The sequence below is a fragment of the Lactuca serriola genome, chromosome 5, assembly GCF_051521515.1.
Source record: "Lactuca serriola cultivar US96UC23 chromosome 5, Lser_US96UC23_V15, whole genome shotgun sequence".
Lineage (NCBI taxonomy): Eukaryota > Viridiplantae > Streptophyta > Magnoliopsida > Asterales > Asteraceae > Lactuca > Lactuca serriola.
Window position 1 is genome coordinate 229,101,034 of NC_136412.1, and position 24,488 is coordinate 229,125,521.

Below are 24,488 nucleotides of genomic sequence, written 5' to 3' on the forward strand. Positions count from 1 at the left end.
CACTGCCTGATCTGCTGAATCTTCTCGATAGTATGCAACCACCTCCGTCCGACCCATTACCCTGTGACCAACCTCACCCCAACAAACCAGGGTGCGACACCTCTGCCCGTACAACAACTAGAATGGCGGGGTGCCAAGGCTAGAATGATAGCTATTGTTGTAGGCGAACTCTGCAAGCGGTAGGTGAGAATCCCAACTCCCACCAAAATCAATGACGCAGGCCCTCAACATGTCCTCGAGGGTATCAATAGTCCGCTCGCTCTGGCCGTCTGTCTGCGGGTGGAATATATGTGCTGAAGTGCAACCACATGCCTAGCTCCTCATGAAACTTTTTCCAGAAGTGGGAGGTAAACTTGACATGCCGATCAGAGACAATGGGAACTGGAACCCCATGGCGAGACATGATCTCGCGAACGTACACTTTGGCTAATTTCTTGGCCGATAAGCTCTCCCGTGTAGCCAAGAAATGGACCACTCTTGGTCAATCGATCTACGATGACCCATATAGCATCAAACCCCTTCGCCGTCCTCGACAATTTGGTAATAAAATCCATTGTGATTTGTTCCCATTTCCACATGGGAATCTCTAGAGGCTGCAGCTTCCCATGCGGCCTCTGATGCTCGACCTTGACCATCCTACAAGTCAAGCACCTCTCAACATACCAAGCGATCTCTCGCTTCATGCACAGCCACCAATAGCTCAAAATCAAATCCCGGTACATATTGGTGGCCCTCGGGTGAATAGAGAAATGAGACTTATGAGCCTCCTCCATAATCGTCTGCCTGACCCCACCAGGCATCAAAACCCAAACCCGACCGCATCGTGTCAATAGTCCCCGACTATCCTGCTCAATCCGGGTATTCTCACCCTTGATCCTTTCCAGCTTCCAGTTCACCAGTCGCATGCCCCCAACCTAGGCATCTCTGATCAAACTCACAAGCAGAGAGTCCACTGATATTCTTATACATACTGCTGGGGTGGAAGACCCAGCTGACTTGCGGCTCAAGGCATCCACAACCACATTCGCTTTACCAGGATGGTAAAGGATCTCGCAGTCGTAGTAATTGACTAAGTCCAGCCACCTACGCTGCCTCATGTTCAAATTTGGGTGATCCATGATGTGTCTTAAAATCTTGTGATTCGTGTAAATGGTACAACGGACCCCATAAATGTAATGTCTCCATATCTTGAGGGCGAACACCACTACCCCCAGCTCCAAGTCATGCGTAGGGTATCTTGTCTCATGCGGTTTTAATTGCCGCGACACATAAGCTATCACTTGTCCTCTCTGCATGAGGACCGCCCCTAACCATGTGATGGATGCATCACAAAACACCACAAAATCCTCAAATCCCTCCGGGAGTGTCAAGACTGGGGCCTCACACAACCGCTGCCGGAGGGTCTCAAATGTCCTCTGCTGCTCAGGGCCCCACCAAAAATCCACCCCCTTCCTCGTCAGACGAGTGATGGGTACCACAATCTTGGAGAAGTCCTGTATGAACCTACGGTAGTACCCTGCCAATCCCAAAAAGCTCCTGATGTCCGAGGGAGATTTCGGAACCTCCCACTACATAACCGCCTCGATTTTGGCCGGATCGACCAAAATCCTCTCCTGGTTAACAAGATGTTCGAGGAACTGGACCTCTCATAGCCAAAAATCACACTTTGAGAACTTGGCGTACAGCCATTGTTGTCTCAAAACTCCCAACAACTCACACAGATGCTCACCATGCTGCTCTCGAGTCTTGGAATACACCAAGATATCATCTATAACCACTATGACCAAGCGATCGAGCATTGGTCTACAGACCCGATTTATCAGGTCCATGAACACTGCTGGCGCGTTGGTGAGCCCAAACGGCATCACCACGAACTTGTAATGTCCATAACGAGTTCGAAACGCGGTCTTCTCCACATCCTCCTCTCTGACCCTGACTTGATGATACCCGAATCTCAAGTCTATCTTGGAAAACTAAGATGCACCCTACAATTGATCGAAGAGATCATTTATCCTCGGGAGTGGGTAACGGTTCTTCATCGTTAACTTATTCAACTCTCGGTAATCAATGCACATCCGGTGCGAACCGTCCTTCTTTCGGACAAAAAGAATCGGCGCTCCCCATGGAGAACTGCTAGGTCGAATGAACTGCTTGCCCAACAGTTCTTATAGTTGCGACGACAGCTCCTGCATCTCTGGCGGTGCCAATTGGTACGACGCCTTAGCGATAGGGCCGCACCTGGCACCAGGTCGATCCTGAACTCGACCTGCCTATCCGGAGGTATCCCTGGCAACTCCTTCGGAAACACATCCGCAAACTCCCTGACCAATGATACATCGGAAGCCGAAATCTAATCCCTGACTCGCGTGTCTACCACATACGCTAGATAACCCGCACACCGTGCTGAATGTACTGCCGAGCCCTGGCAGCTGAACAAAACCCTAATCCTACTCTGGTGCCCTCACCATATACAATTAGTTCTCCCCCACTTGGGGTTCGAACTACCACTCGCTGGCCCTCACAATCAATCATAGCACCGAACCGACTGAGCCAATCCATGCCCACAATCGCGCACACCTCCCCCATGGGGATCAGAATCAAATCTATCGGAAAGGACACCACGAAAATCTCCAAGTCACACCCTCGATAAACTAAAGAAGCGGAAACCCCATGTTCATTGGCGATAGACACTCGCAACGGACACTCTAACTCACCCACTGGCGCACTGAAACTCCCTACTAAATGACTGAGATACGAAGGACCGACTCGCTCCTAAGTCAAATAAGACCAAAGCAGGCAAAGAGTTCACCAAAAACGTACCTAATTACAGGTACAACAGATAAGCATACAACAGATATAGAAAACGAGATAAAGGATAGAAACATACCAGCAACCACATCTGGAGCTGTCTTGGCCTCCTCGGCTGTAAGCTGGAAAACACGACCCTGAGCCTTCGGAGGCTCTGCCCTGACTGGTCTCCCATCCGTGATCCTCAAAGTAGCCGGCATTGGAGCCTGCATGGTTTGGCGGCGAGTAATGGGAAGTTTCCCTTGAAATGGCCAACCTGATCAAAATGGTAACATAACTTCATACTCGGTATCGGAGCGGCCTGGCGACAATTCTTCGCATAGTGCCCCTCCTTGCCACACCTGTGGTACCCACTACTAGTTCGACAAACCCCAGAATGAACCCTGCCTCACTTCCCACAAGAGTGTCTATGCTGACTCCCAGACCTCAAATTAGCAGTCTAAGACCGCTTTGGCGCCGGTTGCGACTGTGCCGGGGTGGCCACTGCTCCCTCAGTTGCAGCTCAATCTCTAACTCACGTCGTCTGGCGGCCTCCTTCAACTCTAGAAGAGTATCACATCGCTGAGTAGATACAAACTGACGGATATCAGTCTTAAGCATACTCAGATAACGGGTCATCTAAGACTGATCGGAAGCAAACTCTAGGCAGAACATCGCCCACTCAGTGAATATATGGGTGATCTCCGTCACCGACTCCCCATCCTGTCTCAAACTCATAAACTCCTGTGCCAACCGCTCCCGCTCAACCCGTGGAATGTAACGGGCGCGGAACATGTCTCAATAAAATTCCCGGTTTTATTAGAAACGATCGTTTTAGGAAACGAAGTGCTGCCCGATTATCATTAAATCAAGTGAGTGTATAGTCACTTTCATCTTACACATAGATATAAAGTATTTTATATAAAATACGTGCTATGTGAATATATATTGTTTGTTTATTTGAGATGGATGTTGAAGGAATGATTTATACATGTTTTTAAATAATTTAAACTGTATATGTATTCTTTTTTTTATCTACAAAAATGTTGGGTAAAACATTGGTAGATGAAATAGTTGGTATGTGACGAAAGATGAGTTGGATAAATGAAATCATCGGTGATATAGATCATGAGATGAGGGTGAGTGGTGAAATATGAGATAATCACTTACCCAAAGGTTGGCCCCCGTCATTCAACAAAGTACGGATGACAACCATGGACTATTCTAAATGATCTGTGGAACACTAGCAGGCTCGCAGCCTATAAGTGTGCGAACTATATGTTCATCAATTGTAGTCTAAAAACCCATTTACATGTATTGCAAGGAGATTCTTGTGAATAATACTATCGATAAATAAGAGCTATGGACTGAGCACATGTTGTATAAACCCTGACAGCTATGGACTTAGTGCATGCTGTATAAACCCCGACGACGATGTGACTTCGTGCCTATTCCTTAGGATGAATCCTTAGGAATGAGTGATAGTTGATTCTTAGGGTAAATCCTTAAGAAATAAATAAGATAATGGGGTTGGGGTAATTTGGTTGATTGTTTGATGTTTAAGCATAATAAGTTTATTTATTGTGGGTTGAAAATCCTATATGCTCACCAGGCTCCCAAGTCTGACCGACTCAGCTTTTTATATTACAAGTAGTGGACCCCGAGCATAGTCGAATGATGATGAGTTATTTTTGGATTATAGGCCAGTAGTTGTAAATAACTGTTTTAAGGCTTATACTGTCTTGTTTATGCTTTTGATCTGTATCGGAACATGACATCTTGAGGTTTTGATATAAAATGAAAATATATATTTCTTAAAGAAAGGTTTTGATAAAATTTTATCATGTTTTGTTTTGGGAACAAATTCCGCAACATCTTTAAAAAGGATTACTCTGATTTTATTTTAAAAAGTATAAATTAAATTGGTCTTTTCTGGCCGAGAAATTTGGGGATGTCACAGTTGGTATCAGAGCATTAGTTTAAGCGAACTAGGAATTTGTAGGATTCTAGACTTAAACTTAGAATGTTAACTGATGATTGTGAGATGGGTGTCTACCATATTTTAGACACGAGTACTAATCTATTTTAGGAAAGATGCCTAAAATGCTATATGTTTTCCATATATGCCATTATTTGTTCGGATCTATGGTCTGTTTCCGACCGGATCTAAAAACCTTATGTGTGTAGGATTCTAAGCGTACCATTACGATATTAGCACTAACATATAAACGTTTTGGAGTAATAACAAAGATTTAATGTCTATCAAAAATAAGGATCTAAATTCACCTACGATTGGTGTATAGATCGAAATGGCGAGTACTCAAAGAGGATTCGGAAACGATAATCCGCAGCCTGAGCCAGTCACGATGGTTGGGGTATAGGCAATGGTGCATACGATGTTGGATCAACATATGGAAGAGACAAAATGTTTACTTCAACAAAGTAAGGACGAACTTACTATGCCAGTACGTCAGGCATCTGCTCTTGAGGCAAATATCTGGGTTGCTAAGTCTATTGAAGAAATGATCAATGACAGGACCGCTAAAAAGGTTGAAGTTGGCAAGAAGAGGAAATTTGAGGGGTCTTCAAGGTCCAACAAGAGCAACATATTCTCAAAGTCTGGCAAAAGAGGAGGTAAAGGAAAATGGTGCGGGACGTGCAAAAATAAACACTCTGGGAATTATGGCAGGAAGGTGAATTGCTTCAAGTGTGGAGAAATTGGGCATTATGCCGATGAGTGTACGATTCCCAAGGGGTTGTGTTACAGATGTAAGGAAGAAGGCCATATTTCTAAGGACTGCCTGAAGAAAAATGAAATAACAAGGTCAAGCGCACCGCCAACGTCAAGGGAATTTTAGAATATCCTCGACGAAGAAAATAACAATGCTAGGAATTAGAAGTAAAGACTTGATACCCGAAGATGAAGTTATGAAGTAGTAATGTGAATAGTAACAAGTGGTTTAGCCTATTAGAGGCATAGTATAGGGTAAACTTGAACCCCTGTGTAATCGTTTCAAGAAATAATATAAGCCCTGGTTTTGTCATCTGATGAATTGAATGACTATGTGAAATTCTTATACGGTGACTTGCAGAACTGCGACACAATACTTGGGACGGGTATGAGTAGGTGTGAACGGTAGTAGAGGCCTATACTAGCGGAAACACAAGAATCATACTTGGATCAGGGAAAGTCACAAGGTTACCAAGGAGCTAGTAATTGACTCTGTCTTGTTCTAGTCTGTTGTTACCATCGTTTCGGTGATAACTAAGAAGTTGATTGCTATTCTGACCTTAGAGGTCATGTCGAATCGAGTCCGACTAAGATGAGTATGTCACGTGGTTCAGAGAACGAAGTTCGATGTAGCATTTGACTTAAGCCAGAAGATTGAAGTGAAAGATGATTAAAGCGATCAATAGAAGTATCGCGCTCATTGTTAAAGAAGTTGGTACTTAGAAATGATACATGTTAAAATGTGATTGTATCACATTAGAACATGAAGGAAGGTATAGTCTGTTCCGGAATTTTTCTCTAACAGACCCGAGTCTAAGCATTGCATTATACGATGAGAGATGATTAGAACATGACCCATCGGTCTATTACAATAAATGAAGGAAAGTACTTATTCTAAGAAGAAGAAGGAGTCCTCAAAAAGGATTTATTTTGTAACTTGAAGGTTACAATTGAAAGTCCTATGGAGATCTGAAGCTTTTTAGGATTAGCTGGATATTACCGAAGGTTTATCCAAGGCTTTTTTTTCGATCGCTAATCCTTTAACAACTTTGACCCACAAAGGAGCTATTTATACATGGAATGAGAAGTATAAGGAAGCTTTTGAGAAGTTAAAGAAGTTGTGTGAAGCATCGATTCTTTCTTTACCTGAAGGAGTTGATGACTTCGCAACTTATAGCGATGCATCTGGAGTTGGGTTAGGTTGTGTTCTGACCCAAAGGGATAAAGTGATAGCGTATGCATCGAGGCAATTGAAAGATTATGAAAAGAACTACCCCACTCATGATCTGGAGTTGGCAGCGGTAGTATTCGCCTTAAAGACATGGAGACACTATCTTTATGGCACTAAATGTAAACTTTTCACTAATCATAAGAGTCTTCAATATCTCTTTAATCAGAAGGAATTGAACATGAGGCAACGACGCTGGCTAGAGTTACTAAAGGACTACGACTTTGAGATACTTAACAACCCTAGTAAAGCAAATGTTGTTGTTGATGCTCTCAGTAGGAAGGTAAACCTTGAAAACAAAAGGCCAAGAGCGTTGAGAATTGAAGTTGTCTCGACAATTGTGGAAAGTATAAAGAAAGCTCAAGAGGAAGCTTTAGAGAAAAATGACCGAAAGGAAGAACGTTGGGCAAAACGTTAGTGGTTGATACAAACGGTCAAGGATTGAAGGTATTCCAAGATAGGATTTGGGTACCTAATACGGGAGGAGTAAGAGACCTTCTGATGGAAGAAGCTCACTAGACCATGTACTCGATTCATCCTGACAGTACAAAAATGTATAAGGATATAAAACCCTATTACTGGTGGCCGACGATGAAGCTCGATGCTGCTAAGTATGTGGCCGAGTGTGTAAGATGTGCTAGGTTTAAGGCACAACATCAGAAACCGTATGGGAGTTTAGAACCTTTACCTATACCCATGGGTAAATGAGAAGACATCACCATGGATTTTGTGACTAAACTGCCCAGAACAAGGAACGGTCACGACATGATTTGGGTGTTCGTTGATCGCTTCACTAAGAGTGCGCATTTCATAGCAGCCAACGAGAAATGGTCTATGGATAATTTTACGAATTCTTACGTGAAGGAAATTGTGAGGCTTCACGGTGTTCCGTTAACGATTCTATCAGATCGTGACAGTCGTTTTACCTCAAGGTTTTGGAAGAGTCTACAAGAGGAATTGGGGACCAAGTTGTGTTTGAGTACAGCTTACCATCCGCAAACTGATGGTCAAAGCGAACAAACAATTCAAACATTGGAGGATATGCTGAGAGCATGTACCCTGGAATTCCAAGGTAAATGGGATTAACACTTACCTCTAGTAGAATTTTCGTATAATAATAGTTTCCACTCGAGCATCAAGATGGCACATTATCACGCTTTGTATGGAGAAAAGTGTCGAACGCCGTCACGTTGGCTGGAAGCTGGGGAAAAGCAGTTTATGGGACCTAAAATAGTCCATCAGACTGCTGAAAAGTTGAAAGTAATTAGGGAAAGGATGTTAGCTCAAGATCGACAAAAGAGCTATGCTGACAAGAAAAGACAACTGATATCATTCGAAGTTGGAGATTCGGTTTTACTTAAAAGTCTCGCCATGGAAGGGACTTATAAGAATTGGTAAGAGCGGAAAGTTGAGTCCAAGGTTTATTGGACCATTTAAAGTTCTTCAGAGAATCGGGAATCAAGCTTACAAGATAGAATTACCGGAAGAACTAGAGGGTATTCATAACACCTTTCATGTGTGTTATTTGAGAAAGTTCACGGGAGATGTGCCCGACATAATTCCAAATTTTGAATTAAGGTTGGATGAAAACAAGAGGTTAATTGAAGAGCATGAAGCAATCGTTGACTGTAAGACTAAGAAGTTGCGACGCAAGATGGTTGATTTAGTGCTTGTGCGTTGGAAATATACAAATGGGCCAAATCTCACCTAGGAAACGGAAAGTGATATGATGAGTCACTACCCACAGTTGTTTGTTGATGTGTGATTGGAATGACAGAATCATCTTAAGGGGGAGAGAATTGTAACTCTCGTGTTTCTAGGCTAGGCATTAATATTGACATAATAGTCTAGGTTAACCTTTGTAACTCATTTTGAAGAAATGAAAAGGAATTATGTGAATATTATGTGAATTATGTGTTTTATGCTTAATTATTAGGATTTAATTAATTAAGAATAAAAATGAGCATCAAAAATAAATATTAGATAAAGCCGATATCTATTAAGAAAGTTGTATTGGTCGTGACAAGGATTCTAGATATATAAAGAATACCGAAATACGAGTTATAACGAAGAAGTTATGACATGTCGAAGTTCTGCGACAAAACCGACACGGTGCCGAATGGCGTAAAAAGTGATTTTTTGATAAACTAATTTTTAGCCTTAGTGATCTAAATGAAAGTCGTAGTGTTCGTTAAACCGAGAGCATGTATAAAAAGAACGTCCAAATCTGACTTCGTATGAGGAAGTTATGATTTTTCTAAGTTTCAGCCTACGCGTGCATCTAAAGAACGTCAAAAACGGAGCCCGTATGCGAAAGTTATGGATTTAGAAGTTTTAGCACAAAAATCGAGAAAAAAAAATGCTAAAACTGAGGAATTTTGCATGGCTGGTGTTCGACCACGTCACCCGGAATCTTGCATACATGCCACGTACTCGTTGCTGATTCGACCGAAGGGGGGCCCAACCGAAGCAGGCCGCATGTCGCCTTGTGTCCGAAGGAGGTTAGTCACTGATGCGCTGTGCAGCCGAGAGTCCGACGCGTGCCCAGGTGACTCCTCGCATCTGAAGCCGCCTCACGTCGCACCGACGCGTGTTGCACCAGCTGTCTGAGCTTCGCAGGCGCCACATCCCACCCCTCGGACCCTAGACCCCGGTCCAATCAGAAGAAGACACATGGAGCCTCGCATGCGAGCCGCGTGTTCCTTTATCTGCCACCTCGGTCTGAAGTCTCCCTTATAAATAGAAGGGTGCGAGACCTCCCGGGGATAATTTAGAAAATTGGCATTTTACACCCCCCTAAACCCATATTTCTTCCACTCCAACTTCCCCCAAAACCCCGATATTATACCAAATACCCGAAACATGCCCCAAAATACCCGAAGACCCAGAAAAATTTATCTTTTTGGTTTTGAAGCCCAACCCTCGCAGAGCCCAGTTTCTCAATAAAACTCCCGGTTTTATTAGAAACGATCTTTTTAGGAAACGAAGTGCTGTCTGATTATCATTAAATCAAGTGAGTGTATAGCCACTTTCATCTTACACATAGATATAAAGTATTTTATATAAAATATGTTGGATTAATGTCTAAGTCCATAACTATAATTGGTAAGACTTGACCCGACCCGGCATGGTCCATTTGGGTTGCATGGCATCATGCACTTGGATAGACTATAATGAGAGAAATAAGACACTTATAGTTATTAATATATTATAAGTTCTAGTATATTAATAATAAGAATAATAAGATTATTTAATTAGTATTGATCGAGAATTAATCTAGGATTAATTAAGTGATCAAAAGAAGACTAATTAAATATATGGGTTGATTGTGTAAATCATCCATACTTGTATAGTGGGCTAATGCTCCATGGATTATCTAGTTGGGCCAAAACCCATATGATGCTCCATGGATGCTCCATGGTGTATTTGAACCCATGGATCCAAGGAAATGGAAAGTCATGACAATTAGGGTTTTCCCTAATTGTAACACTATATAAAGATATTATTCTTGGCAAAATCGGCACTAGTATTATTCTAGAGAGGGCTAGCCGATTTCATGAAGTGTAGAATTCTCTCTAAGTTATTCCAAGTGTATTTGGTGTTGTGTGAACCATTTGAGGTGTCACACTTGGGGCACTTGGCACTCAAGCTTCATGAAAACTTTCTACACCAAAGAGGTATGTATTCTATCTTGCTATAGTCATTATTTTGTATGCTAGATTAGGATAATACCTTGGATGTTCATATTTGCATGTATAATAGAGAAAACATAGATCCAAGGTATTTAGGGTTGCATGTACACTTAGGAGTGTTAGAATGCTAAAAACCCAACAGTGGTATCAGAGCCTAGGCTTGTTTTCTTGTTATACTTGCAAAAGAAGCTGGAAAATCGAGTTTTGATGCTGTCTGCCCAGCAGACTCGCCGAGTCCATGAATGGACTCGCCGAGTCCAAGGCAAAATGCATCCAACTCGCCGAGTTGGTTCGTGCACTCGACGAGTTGGAGCCCTAGACAGCATATATTCGACGTTTTTGGCTAGAATTGGACTAGGAACATTACCCAAAGATGTTTAGGACTTATAAACTTGTTTTTTATGTGGTAATGTTCATGCTAATCCATTTTCAAAGATAACTGTCAATAGATTCATGTTTTGTATTAGTTTAAGGTTTAGACTAATTACATGAAAAAGTTTGATTTGAATTATCTTGTACTTATGAGTTGCTTAGATTAATAGAAAAGTTAATTGAAAGAGTTGTTTTCAATCCATTTTAATCTAAGAGTTGAGTATAAAATGTGTTTGTGTAACTTGTCCTCAAGTTACATGAAGAGTCACATTAAAGACTCATAAAACTCATAATAGTTGGCAATGGTTACAAAATGAAGAGTCTTGTGTCATTGAATAATTTTTTATGACTCCATAACTTGTCCTCAAGTTATGGAAGTTCAAGAGTCACTTCATTAAAGGAAAATATGTAACCATAATTAAATCCATAAGTTATAAAATAAAGAAAAAGTTAGTTCTTTTATTAGTTTAAAGTCTTCCATAACCTGTCCTCAAGTTTTGGAACTTGAAGAGTTTTTGGATTAAAACTACTTTAAACACATAAGTTATGGAATTAATTAGTTTTGAATAGTTTCAAAACTTGCCCTCAAGTTTTGGAATTTGAAAAGTTTTCCTTATGAATACTTTAATTCCAAGTTAGCCCTTAGAATTTTAAAAGTTAAAATTCAACCCTTATACTTATAATATTATAAGTTAATAATGTATATATGTATAAGAGTAAAGTCAGTCTTACCGCTAGTACGCCTCATTCACGAAGCCGGTCTATAAGGTGGGTATAAGGTTGTTGCCTATAAAATGGCAACTTAATGGGTGTCCACTCTCACCTACCGCTTGCTTGACCGGTGGAGGGTCGTTAGCCGAATGGGTTTGACAAGACTATAATTCTCCTTCATTAAAAGTATTAATGATAATAATAAGTAACTAAACTCTTAATAATACCCAATCTTAGTTACTTAGGAAAAATGTGAATAAGGTGCCAACCCATGAAATTACACTTTACACTTTGTCTAAGTCGTTAGTGGAGCGTGTGTGGTTAACCGGCACACTAACTTGGACTTAACAAGGTAGGTAAAGGGTGACTTAATATTTATCATAGTATCGATGGAGCGTGTGTGGTTAACCGGCACATCGATTGAGGGGTAATTTATTAAGGGTACCAAGTGATTTGCATGGTTACTTCACACCTTGTTTTGTGATCCTCGGCATCCCAGTCACAAAACCTGAAGGGCACACTCGAGATTGAAACATGCCTTTGAAAAGTTCAATGAATCTCAAAGATCTAGGAGTTTCAAAACCAATTAAAACCTAATAATATATTTCGTTTATCTTGGTGGAAATTGGTGAATCGTCATTCACCTACCTTCAAATATTTTATAGCTTGGATTACGGCATACCTCTTCTAAGTTATAAAATAGTTTGTTGGGTCCTAGCCTTAATATTTCATATTGGGTGTCATATTAAGGACTTTAAATCAACTATCTTGAATATCTCCCAAAAGATGTCTGGTTTAGACACCTATGATCTTCCCAAATCTTTTGAAACAAGGTTTCCTAAATGAAGATGATGTTCTTTGGAAATCATACTTCCTTCACCTCCTCCAATTATTCTCCCCAACCCACAAGTTCTTGAAAAGTTTAAGGTCACTCAAGCCCTATTGGCAAGGCAAGGTCTAGGTGTGATCACATCTTGGAGATGTAGTCACATATTGACAAGCCGGGAGAGTTGGGTGTCAAAGTCTTGAGAAAGTTGGTGGTTCAATCACTTTCTAAGTCACATAGTGAGTTCATTTGGGACACCTATGAAATAGACTATGACAAGACCCTTAATGATCTTATCTGTTTGCTAAGATCAACTTCCTAAAACTTAATGGACATTGACAATAGTGACACACAGGAAATCCAGAAAAGCATTCTCTTCCCAGTGGAAAGAGATCGGCCATAGTCAACTCGGTTGACCAAATGGTAAAGAGAAAAGCTAAGTCTGGATAGTCTCGTGTACCATTATCAAAGGGTCCATATGTTTATATTGCCAAAGAAAGGGGCATTGGTTGCGAAGCTGCCAAAATTTACCTAAGGATGTTAAAGTCAATAAGTTTGACTCTACTTCAGGTAAAGTCCACTATCTAACTCTGCTAAGTTTCTATTCTGAGATTCTTGATACATGATGTGACTGGGTCACATGGTGATGTTTTAAGAATCAAAGAAAAGTGAAGACACTTAAAGTAAGAATATGCTGAATCTGATGGCGTAGATGGATTTCTATCGCATAGTGTGAAGATCGGATTCTTGAGCTACTTCTTAGGAGTTATGATATATTGCTTAGGAATAGATAACAACAAGTTTTCATATGGATTGTAAGGATAAGTTTTTTTCCGCAAAGTTTTAAAATAAAAGAAAAATTTTTGATTTTATTTATTTTAAAATATCCTTACAATGGCATTTGAGGAAAAATTGTTGCCTATATGATTCCATTAAGAGCAAGAGTGGAAATATGAAATTGATTCTTTCATTTGTGGTAATGTCTAGATTTACCAAATAAGGAAAGATTCTCATCACCCAAGTTTCAATTGGACCGGAACTTGGAATCATGCAAGTTGTATTGCATGATGAATGAGAACTTTCAAGTTTTGGAAAAATTAAGACTAATTACTTTTTCACATGGATGTGTGAGTCAAGTAAAGGACTAAAGGATCGAGTACACATTCTTGTGCACTGATTAAGTCCACCACAAAAGTTTGATAAGACTATTCGTCATAGTTTACTAAAGCTCAGTAAATATGATTATACTTACATGCTTAAGTGTAATTCTGAGACATTGGAAAAAGGTTCCAATGTATGACAGAGCGAATAAGAAGAATCAAATTAGGCAGAAGGATAAAAGTGTCTCAAATCTGAAAAGATGGGAGAGTACTTTAGTATCAGTTTTGTGATCATCTTAATGATTAAGAAACCATAGCACAATTAGTTCTCTAAGGAAATCTTAGTGCATTCTTATGACTAAGAAGAGGGATCTTGAATTGTTGAAATGGTTAAATCAAGAAGATGAGTCATACTTCGTTCTAATACAAGTCTTAGAGTCATACTCCAAGATTGTAACTTGAGTGACATGTCTTAAAGAAGGTTTAAAACACTTGTCAAATGTAAGAAGTCTTCTACTCTAGTACATTTGAAATTGGTAAGTTGTGATGTTTTGGATAAAACAAAGACCAACTTAGGCCAATTGTGTGAAGTGTTTGTCTTGATTAGAATCTGCACTATCTCTTGGATGTTTGACAAGGGAGTCTTATATGTCAAGAGGACAGTGGGAGTCTTAAAGGTCTTGAAAGTCTCAAGAACTAATCAAGAATAAAACCTAAAGCTCTTCACTAGCACACAACTTGAGGTTCATAACCTATCGTGTTGACATATTCTGTGCCCATTCCAGTTAAAGTTGACTTTGCATATGAGTTCTTAGAGTTCTCAATTGGTTGCACAACTACTTGGAAGCAATGGCAGGCCCTTGAGCTGCCAGGTGGCAAGAAATTAAGATTGAGTTCAATCCATATGGTTTTGGATTTGTCATTATCTGTGCCTTGTGATTATGGTTTTGACAAATTCATATGGGTAGGAACTCATACACCATAAAAATCTAAGTGTCTTAAGGTTTCTCTCCGATTCATGAAAATGATGGTGAGGAAACACTTTCACTAAGTAGATTTTATCTAGATAGCAATTGTGATATTTGCATTCTCAAAGTCGTTAGTGGAGCGTGTGTGGTTTACCGGCACACTAACCTGGACTTGTGAGAAGTGGCAAAAAGGTCTAACCATTATGATTACGGCATACCTCTTCATAATTGTTTAGACACACAAGTGTGCTATCTAAGGGAAGGTGTATGATTTTGATAAAGTTTTATCAAAACAATCTAGTATCAGAAATCTGAACTTTGGTAAGAAAGTCAATGAAGTATTGATTTCTAGAAGTCCAGGTGATTTCTGAGAACATGTCAAAGCTAGTGGGAGCATAAGTGTTATGCTAATAATCATCATGTTAGTGGGAGCATGATAATTATGATAAGTATTGCAAGTTAGCAATGTTAATTATAGAAAACAAAAGTTTCAATTGGGAAAAAGTTGTTTTGCTATAATTAAGGGAGAGAATATTATACTTCATCTCAAATCTATAAGCTTAGATCGTGAGGTTTTAATCATTTAGTCAAGGATATATATGAATTTCATGTTGGAATGGCTCAACATAAGGAAATTCTGTATGTGGGTCCATTATTTGCGTTCTAAAATTCGATTATGATTACGGCATCCCTTTTCATAATCTGAATTATGAGAACTTGGCAAATAAAAATGGACATATTATAGCAAAAGACTGGTTTAGTCTTTATGTGAGACATCATGAATCGTGTTCCATATGCTTCGGATATAGGATCGATTACATGTGCTATAATCATCCTTTCTAAAATTTTCCAAATGTCTGGGGCATTAAGAAGGGAAAAGGTTTAGAACTGGATATGACTAAAAGGATTAAACAATTGTCGAGGACAATCTAAGGTTTACCAAAGATTGGTTACTCAAGGACAATTGGAAGTATAGTGATAATTCTGGAAGGACCATATTGACATAGTCTGTAAGGAGGCAACTCTTGTTCAGATGTGATAGTCAAAATGGAATCTGGAAATGTTTCAAAGTTAGGATTTTCAATCTGTGTAAGATTAAGGAAACTTAATGCAAGAAGGATGTTTCCAAGGAGTTGATCTCCTTTGGAATGCTCTGTAATGTTTGTTGTCAAGTCTTTATGACTTTGTGCATAATCATTACAAGAGGATCAATGCATATAAGTTTAGAATCTAACAAATTTCAGCAAATGACATCAATTTGGAATTCTTGCATTTGCGGTAAGGATATGGGAGTGTGAAAAGAGAATCATTGAAGTTATGTTCAATTGATCTAGTTCACAAAGTAAAGATCATAGACAAACATAGTATGCATACTTGGTGTATGGCATGACTAGTGTTTAGAAAACATAGTGTACATGCTTGGAGCATGGGACAACTATTGTGTTAAATTCGAGAATAAAGTTGATAGCTGAAACAGTATACAATGAATAATGTGTAATCATATGGTGATAAATAAAAGGTGTTTTATTTATATTCATAAGTTCTGAGACCATATTGGATTCAATTATTATTGTGTTTTATTTTGCATGTTTTGACTTCCCGAATAAACTAGGTTATTCTTTCGGAATGACTAAGTTTTTCAAACCATCCACAGTCGGTCATATGTTGGAAGTAGATATGAATTAAGACTGTCATGGGTTGGCTTGTAGAGGTCTAAGGTGTTGGACAAAGGGCTACAACACTCATGAGTGCTCATAAGTTCTGAGTATTGGATTCAACCCGCGCTCATTGGAATCACTTCATGGATTTTATCACGAGTGATCATGAGACGATAATATCTTATATTCTACAAACCTAGAGATATGAGTTGTTACTATGAGTTGATAGTACATTGATTGCACGAAACCGCATTTGGTAACTCGGTGCTATAAAACGTGCTTTTGTGTATGATTCAACAAGTAGTAGAACAAGCCATATGAGTCGAAGTTTATCCGTTCCTTTTACCTTCGGGATAAAAGCGATATCTGTGGGCCCCTCGATGATTTGATGATGACAAATGGAAGTGCTCGGCCGGGCTAGGACTGATTTGATTTGTTCAATTAGTCAGTCGTCATAAATCGCAAATCGGGAAACAACAAATGGACAGAGAGAATGATTATAATCCATGTCTCAGTCCATATGATATCTAGAATGGAGGAATATATGATCCCTTATCTAATGGACAAGTCATTGACAAAGGTCAGAGTTCATCTACAAGGTCAGAGTTCGACAGAAGCTTTTGAGAGCTACGATTGCCAGTTGGTTCCTGAAGTCATACGCAATAATAGTTTTAGACTTATCCAAGTGGGAGACTGTTGGATTAATGTCTAAGTCCATAACTATAATTGGTAAGACTTGACCCGACCCGGCATGGTCCATTTGGGTTGCATGGCATCATGCACTTGGATAGACTATAATGAGAGAAATAAGACACTTATAGTTATTAATATATTATAAGTTCTAGTATATTAATAATAAGAATAATAAGATTATTTAATTAGTATTGATCGAGAATTAATCTAGGATTAATTAAGTGATCAAAAGAAGACTAATTAAATATATGGGTTGATTGTGTAAATCATCCATACATGTATAGTGGGCTAATGCTCCATGGATTATCTAGTTGGGCCAAAACCCATATGATGCTCCATGTATGCTCCATGGTGTATTTGAACCCATGGATCCAAGGAAATGGAAAGTCATGACAATTAGGGTTTGCCCTAATTGTAACACTATATAAAGATATTATTCTTGGCAAAATCGGCACTAGTATTATTCTAGAGAGGGCTAGCCGATTTCATGAAGTGTAGAATTCTCTCTAAGTTATTCCAAGTGTATTTGGTGTTGTGTGAACCATTTGAGGTGTCACACTTGGGGCACTTGGCACTCAAGCTTCATGAAGACTTTCTACACCAAAGAGGTATGTATTCTATCTTGCTATAGTCATTGTTTTGTATGCTAGATTAGGATAATACCTTGGATGTTCATATTTGCATGTATAATAGAGAAAACATAGATCCAAGGTATTTAGGGTTGCATGTACACTTAGGAGTGTTAGAATGCTAAAAACCCAACAAAATACGTGCTATGTGAATATATATTGTTTGTTTATTTCAGATGGATGTTGAAGGAATGATTTATACAGGTTTTTAAATAATTTAAACTGTATATGTATTCTTTTTTTATCTACAAAAATGTTGGCTAAAACATTGGTAGATGAAATAGTTGGTATGTGACGAAAGATGAGTTGGATAAATGAAATCATCGGTGATATAGATCATGAGATGAGGGTGAGTGGTGAAATATGAGATAATCACTTACCCAAAGGTTGGCCCCCGTCACTCAACAGAGTAAGGATGACAACCATGGACTATTCTAGATGATCTGTGGAACATTAGCAGGCTCACAACCTGTAAGTGTGGGAACTATATGTTCATCAGTTGTACTCTAAAAACCCATTGACATGTATTGCAGGGAGATTCCTGTGAATAATACTATCGATAAATAAGAGCTATGGACTTAGCACATGTTGTATAAACCCTGACAGTTATGGACTTAGTGCATGTTGTATAAACCCTGGCGACGATGTGACTTCGTGCCTATTCCTTAGGATGAATCCTTAGGATGAATCCTTAGGAACGAGTGATAGTTGATTCTTAGGGTAAATCCTTAAGAAATAAATACGATAATGGGGTTGGGGTAATTTGGTTGATTGTTTGATGTTAAAGCATAATGAGTTTATTTATTGTGTGTTGAACACCTTATATGCTCACGAGGCTCCCAAGCCTGACCCACTCATCTTTTTATATTACAGGTAGTGGACCCCGAGCATAGTCGGATGATGATGAGTGATTTTTGGATTATAGGCCAGTAGTTGTAAATAACTGTTGTAAGGCTTATACTGTCTTGTTTATGTTTTTGATATGTATCGGAACATGACATCCTGAGGTTTTGATATAAAATGAAAATATATATTTCTTAAAGAAAGGTTTTTATAAAATTTTATCATGTTTGTTTTGGGTACAAATTCCGCAACATCTTTGAAAAGGATTACTCTGATTTTATTTTAAAAAGTATAAATTAAATTGGTCTTTTCTGGGCGAGAAATTTAGGGATGTCACATTGACTAAGAGCGGAAATTATCCCTATCAGTTTGAAAACTAGCATCGCTATACCCTACTACTCTCAAGTCATCACTCCCACCGAGAGTAAGAACCCAGTCCTTAGTCCTTCGTAGGTACTTGAGAATATTCTTTACCGCAGTCCAATGAGCCTTTCCAAGGTTTCCTTGATAACCGCTGACCTTACTCAAAGCAAAGGCCGCATCAGGGCGAGTCATAACATACATGATCGAGCCTAGAACGGAAGCATATGGTAATCGAATTATCTCATCTATCTCAGCCTCTGTACTCGGACTCTGAGTTTTACTCAGTCTAGCATTGTGCTGGATCGGTAACTCCCCTTTTTGGAATTCTCCATGTTGAACTTCTTCAACACTTTATCCAAGTAGGTGCTCTGACTAAGTCCAATTAGTCTTTTACTCATGTCTCTCAGTATCCTTATCCCTAGGATATAGGCATCTTCTCTAAGGTCCTTCATAGCGAAACACTTCCCAAGCCAGGACTTAACCTCCTGCAAAGTTGGGATGTCATTTCCTATGAGTAGTATGTTATCCACATACAGTACCAAAAAACTAACTATACTTCCACTAGCCCTAACATATACACATGAATCATCCTCGCTCCTCGAAAAACCAAACTCTTTGACTTTCTCATCGAAGCAAAGATTCCATCTACGAGATGCTTGTTTCACTCCATAAATGGATTTCTCAAGCTTACACACTCAATTAGGGTACTTTGCATCGACCAAACCCTCTGGTTGATTCATGTAAACATCCTTAGCGAACTTTCCATTAAGGAAGGTGGTTTTGACATCCATTTGACATATTTCATAATCATGAAATGCAGCTATGGCGAGCAAAACTCAAATAGACTTGATCTTCGCTACTGGTGAGAAGGTCTCATCATATTCAACTCCCAGAGTTTGAGTAAAGCCCTTCACCACCAGTCGCGCTTTGTAAGCGTGCACCTTCCCATCCATGTCGGTCTTCTTCTTGAAGATCCATTTGCACCCAACTGTCTTACGACCCGGTACATTGTTAACCAAGTCCCAAACTTGATTGTAATACATGGACTGAATCTCACTGTCCATAGCCTCCTGCCATTTAGCAGACTCGGGGACTACCATGGCTTCCATGTAATTATTAGGTTCATACAAATCTATTAGTGTACTGTCACTGATAAATGTATCACCTTCAGTAGTGATGTGATAACCATAATAAAACTCAGGTGTGTTCTTAACTCTAATGGAACGCCTCGGAGGTACGGACTCATCTATCGGCTACACAGGAGTTTCCTCCTCAGGTTGGTCGCTAGTGTTTGAGGTTCCTTCACCGCTTGACTCTTGAAGTTCTTCAAGGTCAATTAGCCTCCCACTGTCTCCTTGGCTTATAAATTCTCTCTCACGAAAGACTCCTCTCCTTGCCACAAGGACCACATTCTCATTGGGTTTGTAGAAGAGGTAACCAAAGGATTTTTATGGGTAGCCGATGAAAATACACCTCTCGCTTTGAGGTTCGATCTTGTCGTGAGACTCGCGCCTCACGAAAGCCTCGCAACCCCAAATCTTGATGTGGTCTAGATTTGGAACTTTCCCAGTCCACATCTCGTGAGGTGTTTTGACAAAAATTTTGGTAGGGACTAGATTAAGGATATGGGCGGCAACCTCTAAGGCATACCCCCAGAATGAGATTGGTAATGAAGCTTGACTCATCATGGAACGAACCATGTCTAACAAGGTTCGATTGCGCTTCTCAGCCACACAATTCAGTTGTGGTGTCCTAGGAGGTGTCAATTATGAGATGACCCCACATTGCTTAAGATAGTCAAGGAATACTAAGATACTCTCCTCCCCGATCGGATCGGAGCATCTTGATGTTCCTGCCCAGTTGATTCTCCACGTCCTGCTTAAACTCTTTGAACTTTTTCAAAGGTTTCTGACTTATGCTTGATTAAGTAGATATATCCATCTCTACTATAATCATCAGTAAAAGTCACATAATAGCGATTAACATCCCTTGTGGCGGTTTTGAAGGGTCCACACACATTTATGTGTATGAGGTCCAAGAAACCTTCACCCCTCTCACAAGTACCAGTGAAGGGTGACTTGTGAGAACCCGAAAAATTATTGTCTTCTAGCCTTGTTAAGGGTCATTCTATTGGGTTTTAAGCATGGTACATTTAAGGAATGAGTGTTAGAATCTACCTGCTAGAGACACGGTTCAACATTCAACCCTTTAGACCACCAAAAAGGAGTTCACGGCCACAACACATGAGTTTACGGCCGTAAACTCAAGGTGGGCCGTAAACTCCCCCCATAAGACTCCTTCCCTTCACTTTCTTTCGTTATTACACTTCCACCTCAAGAACATGTCATTTATCTCTCAAGTATCATCAAGATTTTCATTTACGATCTTCCAAAATGTAAGTGATTCTTCCTTTTAGCTGTTGTTATCCTTCTTACTCATGAATCACTCTTTTATTTCATCCATGGAAATCAACTTTTGGCTAGATCTTCAACTTTCACCAAGAACACACACTTGTTCTTGGTGGCCGTAATCTCCTCAAAGGCCCTAAAAAGTGTGAGTAATCCATCTATCATCTAGTTAGGCATGTTAATCACTAGGTCCTGGCCTTGAAACATAATCAAACTCAACATCAATGAGAGTTTACGTCCAGGAGCATCTCCTTTGGCCGTAAACCCTTTCATTTGTCATGTTTTGAGCCTTAAACACTTATAGACACTTGCTAACTGTTGGAACACTTGAACCTTTGAAACCCCTTGCCTTTATGACCCAAAATGAGACCATTTGGAGAGTTTACGGCCATACACTTTTTAGTGTGGCCGTAAACACCTCAACACCTTCCAATAAGTTAGTTTTTCTCATCCTTGTGTAGAGCAATGATCCTTTAAGCTTCCCTACCATTCAAACACCCTCTTATGCAACTTTTACCTTGAGTTTACGACCCAACGCTCCATGGCCGTAAACCCATGGCCATAAACACCATTTCTTGGCCACAAACATCCCTTAGATGAATCACATGTGATTCTAACACTTGGTCCAAGTGTTTCCTAGTACCTAAAGGTGTTTCCTCGCATGTGGTTGCGTCTAAACCCTATATTCATGCCAATATATACCATTATAGGTCCTTTAGGACTCGTTGTGTCTCGGGACTTCATTCGTGGAACTTCTCATCCTTACACGCATATTCCTTTGAATCACCCACATAAGGTGACCTCATACCCCTATAATAAATCTTTTAACTGTTTTAAATGTTTTTAAGGGGGGGGGGGGGGGGGGGAGGAATACAAGTTGAAAACAATGATAAATGTGTAAATGTTTGTTATAAACATCTTTCAAAAGATTGCTTATGTCTTTTATAAGTGATCAAAACATTTCAAAAACTCTTTTAAAGTTATGTTACTTTATAGTTTAAGAAAACTCCGTTTTTAAAGTACAAGCATAACTTAGTAGTAAAATGAGTCTTTTCAGTAACAGTTCAAGTAATGACACTAGTAAAATATAAGGGGTATACTTTAGAGGTTCAGTTCATACTAGATACTAGTGCATACTATAAAGAGAAACAGGGAGGTAGATACAATACATCAGAGAGACATACTATACACTATACATGATAACAGAAAGAACATACTAAGATACTATAACAAAACGAACATACTAAATGCTATAGCAGGAGAACACTACAGGATCTAACTATACCAATAATCACTAACTGATTGTTCTAAACAAAAGGTGATAGTAATTTGGCTATACATGATCATATAACTTTAATGTGAATTTACGCGGCCTCGCAATTTTTTTGCAGAAGTCGTGTTTGGTCCCCAGAATATCTTGCAGGGAGAGCATATAGTATGGGTACTATCCATCACATTATGACCTTAATAAAACTTACATGTTTTAAGGTAATAAGTACGTCAGGATGTCAGTTCAAAAGACAATCAGGTACTTACATTTTCCCATTAGTTTCATATTGTGACAGTTCCACTTGAAAGTTAATGCAAACTATTTTTTGAGTTAAGATAGTTATAAACTAGGGAAAACTTACATTTAACAAACGACAAGAAAAACAGTCGAGTCTAGTACATTCAGTAGAAAGGGGCCTATAATTCTAACTTTATGATTCCTTAGTGTATACATCAGGGATATATATTAATTGGATCCGACAGATAGTAGGGTGTGTGGTTTCCGCTTCATTTTCGGTTCCTTGTTTGGTTGTGGGCTTAGAGAAGATTCACCCATCCTACTATCTATCCGATCTTAGCTACATATATGTTCCATATACACCAAGTAATCATTAGGAGTACCAGGTATGGGCCAGGTCATAGGAAATTAGTTCAATGCGCCGTTTTCTAGTACAAAACATACTTTTCAAATAGAACATTTGGTAGACAAAACTAGAAACTTACCAGTAATGGGTTTAATCCATTATATTAAACCGTTATAACTTAAAGGACCTTAGGTGGTTAATTTTATAATCCCTTAGTTTATACATCAGGGTTATATATAATTAATACCTGATAGGTAGTTAGATGTGTGCTTTCCGCCTCATTTCTTGTTCCTTGTTTGGTTGTGGGCTTAGGGCAGATTCACACAATTAGCTATCTATTCGATTTTAGATTATATATAGCTAGTGTAAACTAAGTGATTATTGAAGGAACCACTGTGGTTACCATTTTTACTAAAAGACATAAGGATTTTCTTAAAGAATCTTTTCATCAAATATAAAGGAACTATTATAGTTAATTCCGTGAGTACCAAGTGAATACGCCAGGGTTATATACAACGATGATCTAACAACCAATGAGCTGTGTGCCTTCCGCCTCATTTCTTGTTCCTTGTTTGGTTGTGGGATTAGGGCAAATACACGCAAACGATTGTTTTTTTACTTGGGTTTTATATAACTTGTATCCATTTAGTACTCATAGAAAGGATTGTAGAGTCATTTTTACTTATCTTTCATCAAAGCAGGAAATATAGGATTTTCTGGAGGAACAGGCGAACTTTTCTAAATAGAACTTGCAACTTACTACAACTTCTTACATCACTAAAATCTTATGAACTCACTAGCTTAAATGTTGATTTACTCTTTCAAAATAACTTGTATTCTCAGGAGACTAGTAGACATGTATGCGCACTGGGATTCAGAAGATGGAGTAGTATAGCTTCAAGTCTTGTTTTGTTATTTACTTTGTAGTCTATGTGATGTGAACCACATAATTTGTAAACTCTTTCTTTCTAACAAAATGGTTGTTCATTACTTTGATTACTATGATGCATGTCTTATGATACTAAACATGACGTCCTCCACCCCCGAACGTTCCCGTCGTTCCGGTTTTTGGGTGTGACATGACTTTGTCATTTTTTCAAGCAAACAAGACTCGCAACTATCATCTGATTTTAGGTCAAATGATTCCAAAACTCCAGCATTTTGGAGTTGGCCTATGCGCTTCTTACTGACATGTCCAAGACGACAATGCCACAAGGATGCTTTATCCAAGGTGATCGAAGAATCAATATGAAATACATTATTTCCTAAGTTGTCTACAATCGAAACAGTTTCATATACACCATCACAAGGTAATGCTTTAAAATAAAACATATCATTATAAAAAGCATCAATAGCACCAATTTTATGATCAAATGAAAATGTGAATCCTTGCTTGTACAAACTATGAAGGGAAATAATATTTCTCGCCATTTCTGACGAGTAGCAACATTTATTCAAATATAAAGTTAACCCATTATTAAGCAATAAAGAATAAACTCCAATCTTGGTCACAGATGATGCTTTCCTATTGCCCATGATTAAGTTTATCTTCCTATGCTCCACTTCTTCACTACTTCTTTGGTCCTGCAAATCAGTACAAATGTGAATACCACAACCTGTATCAAG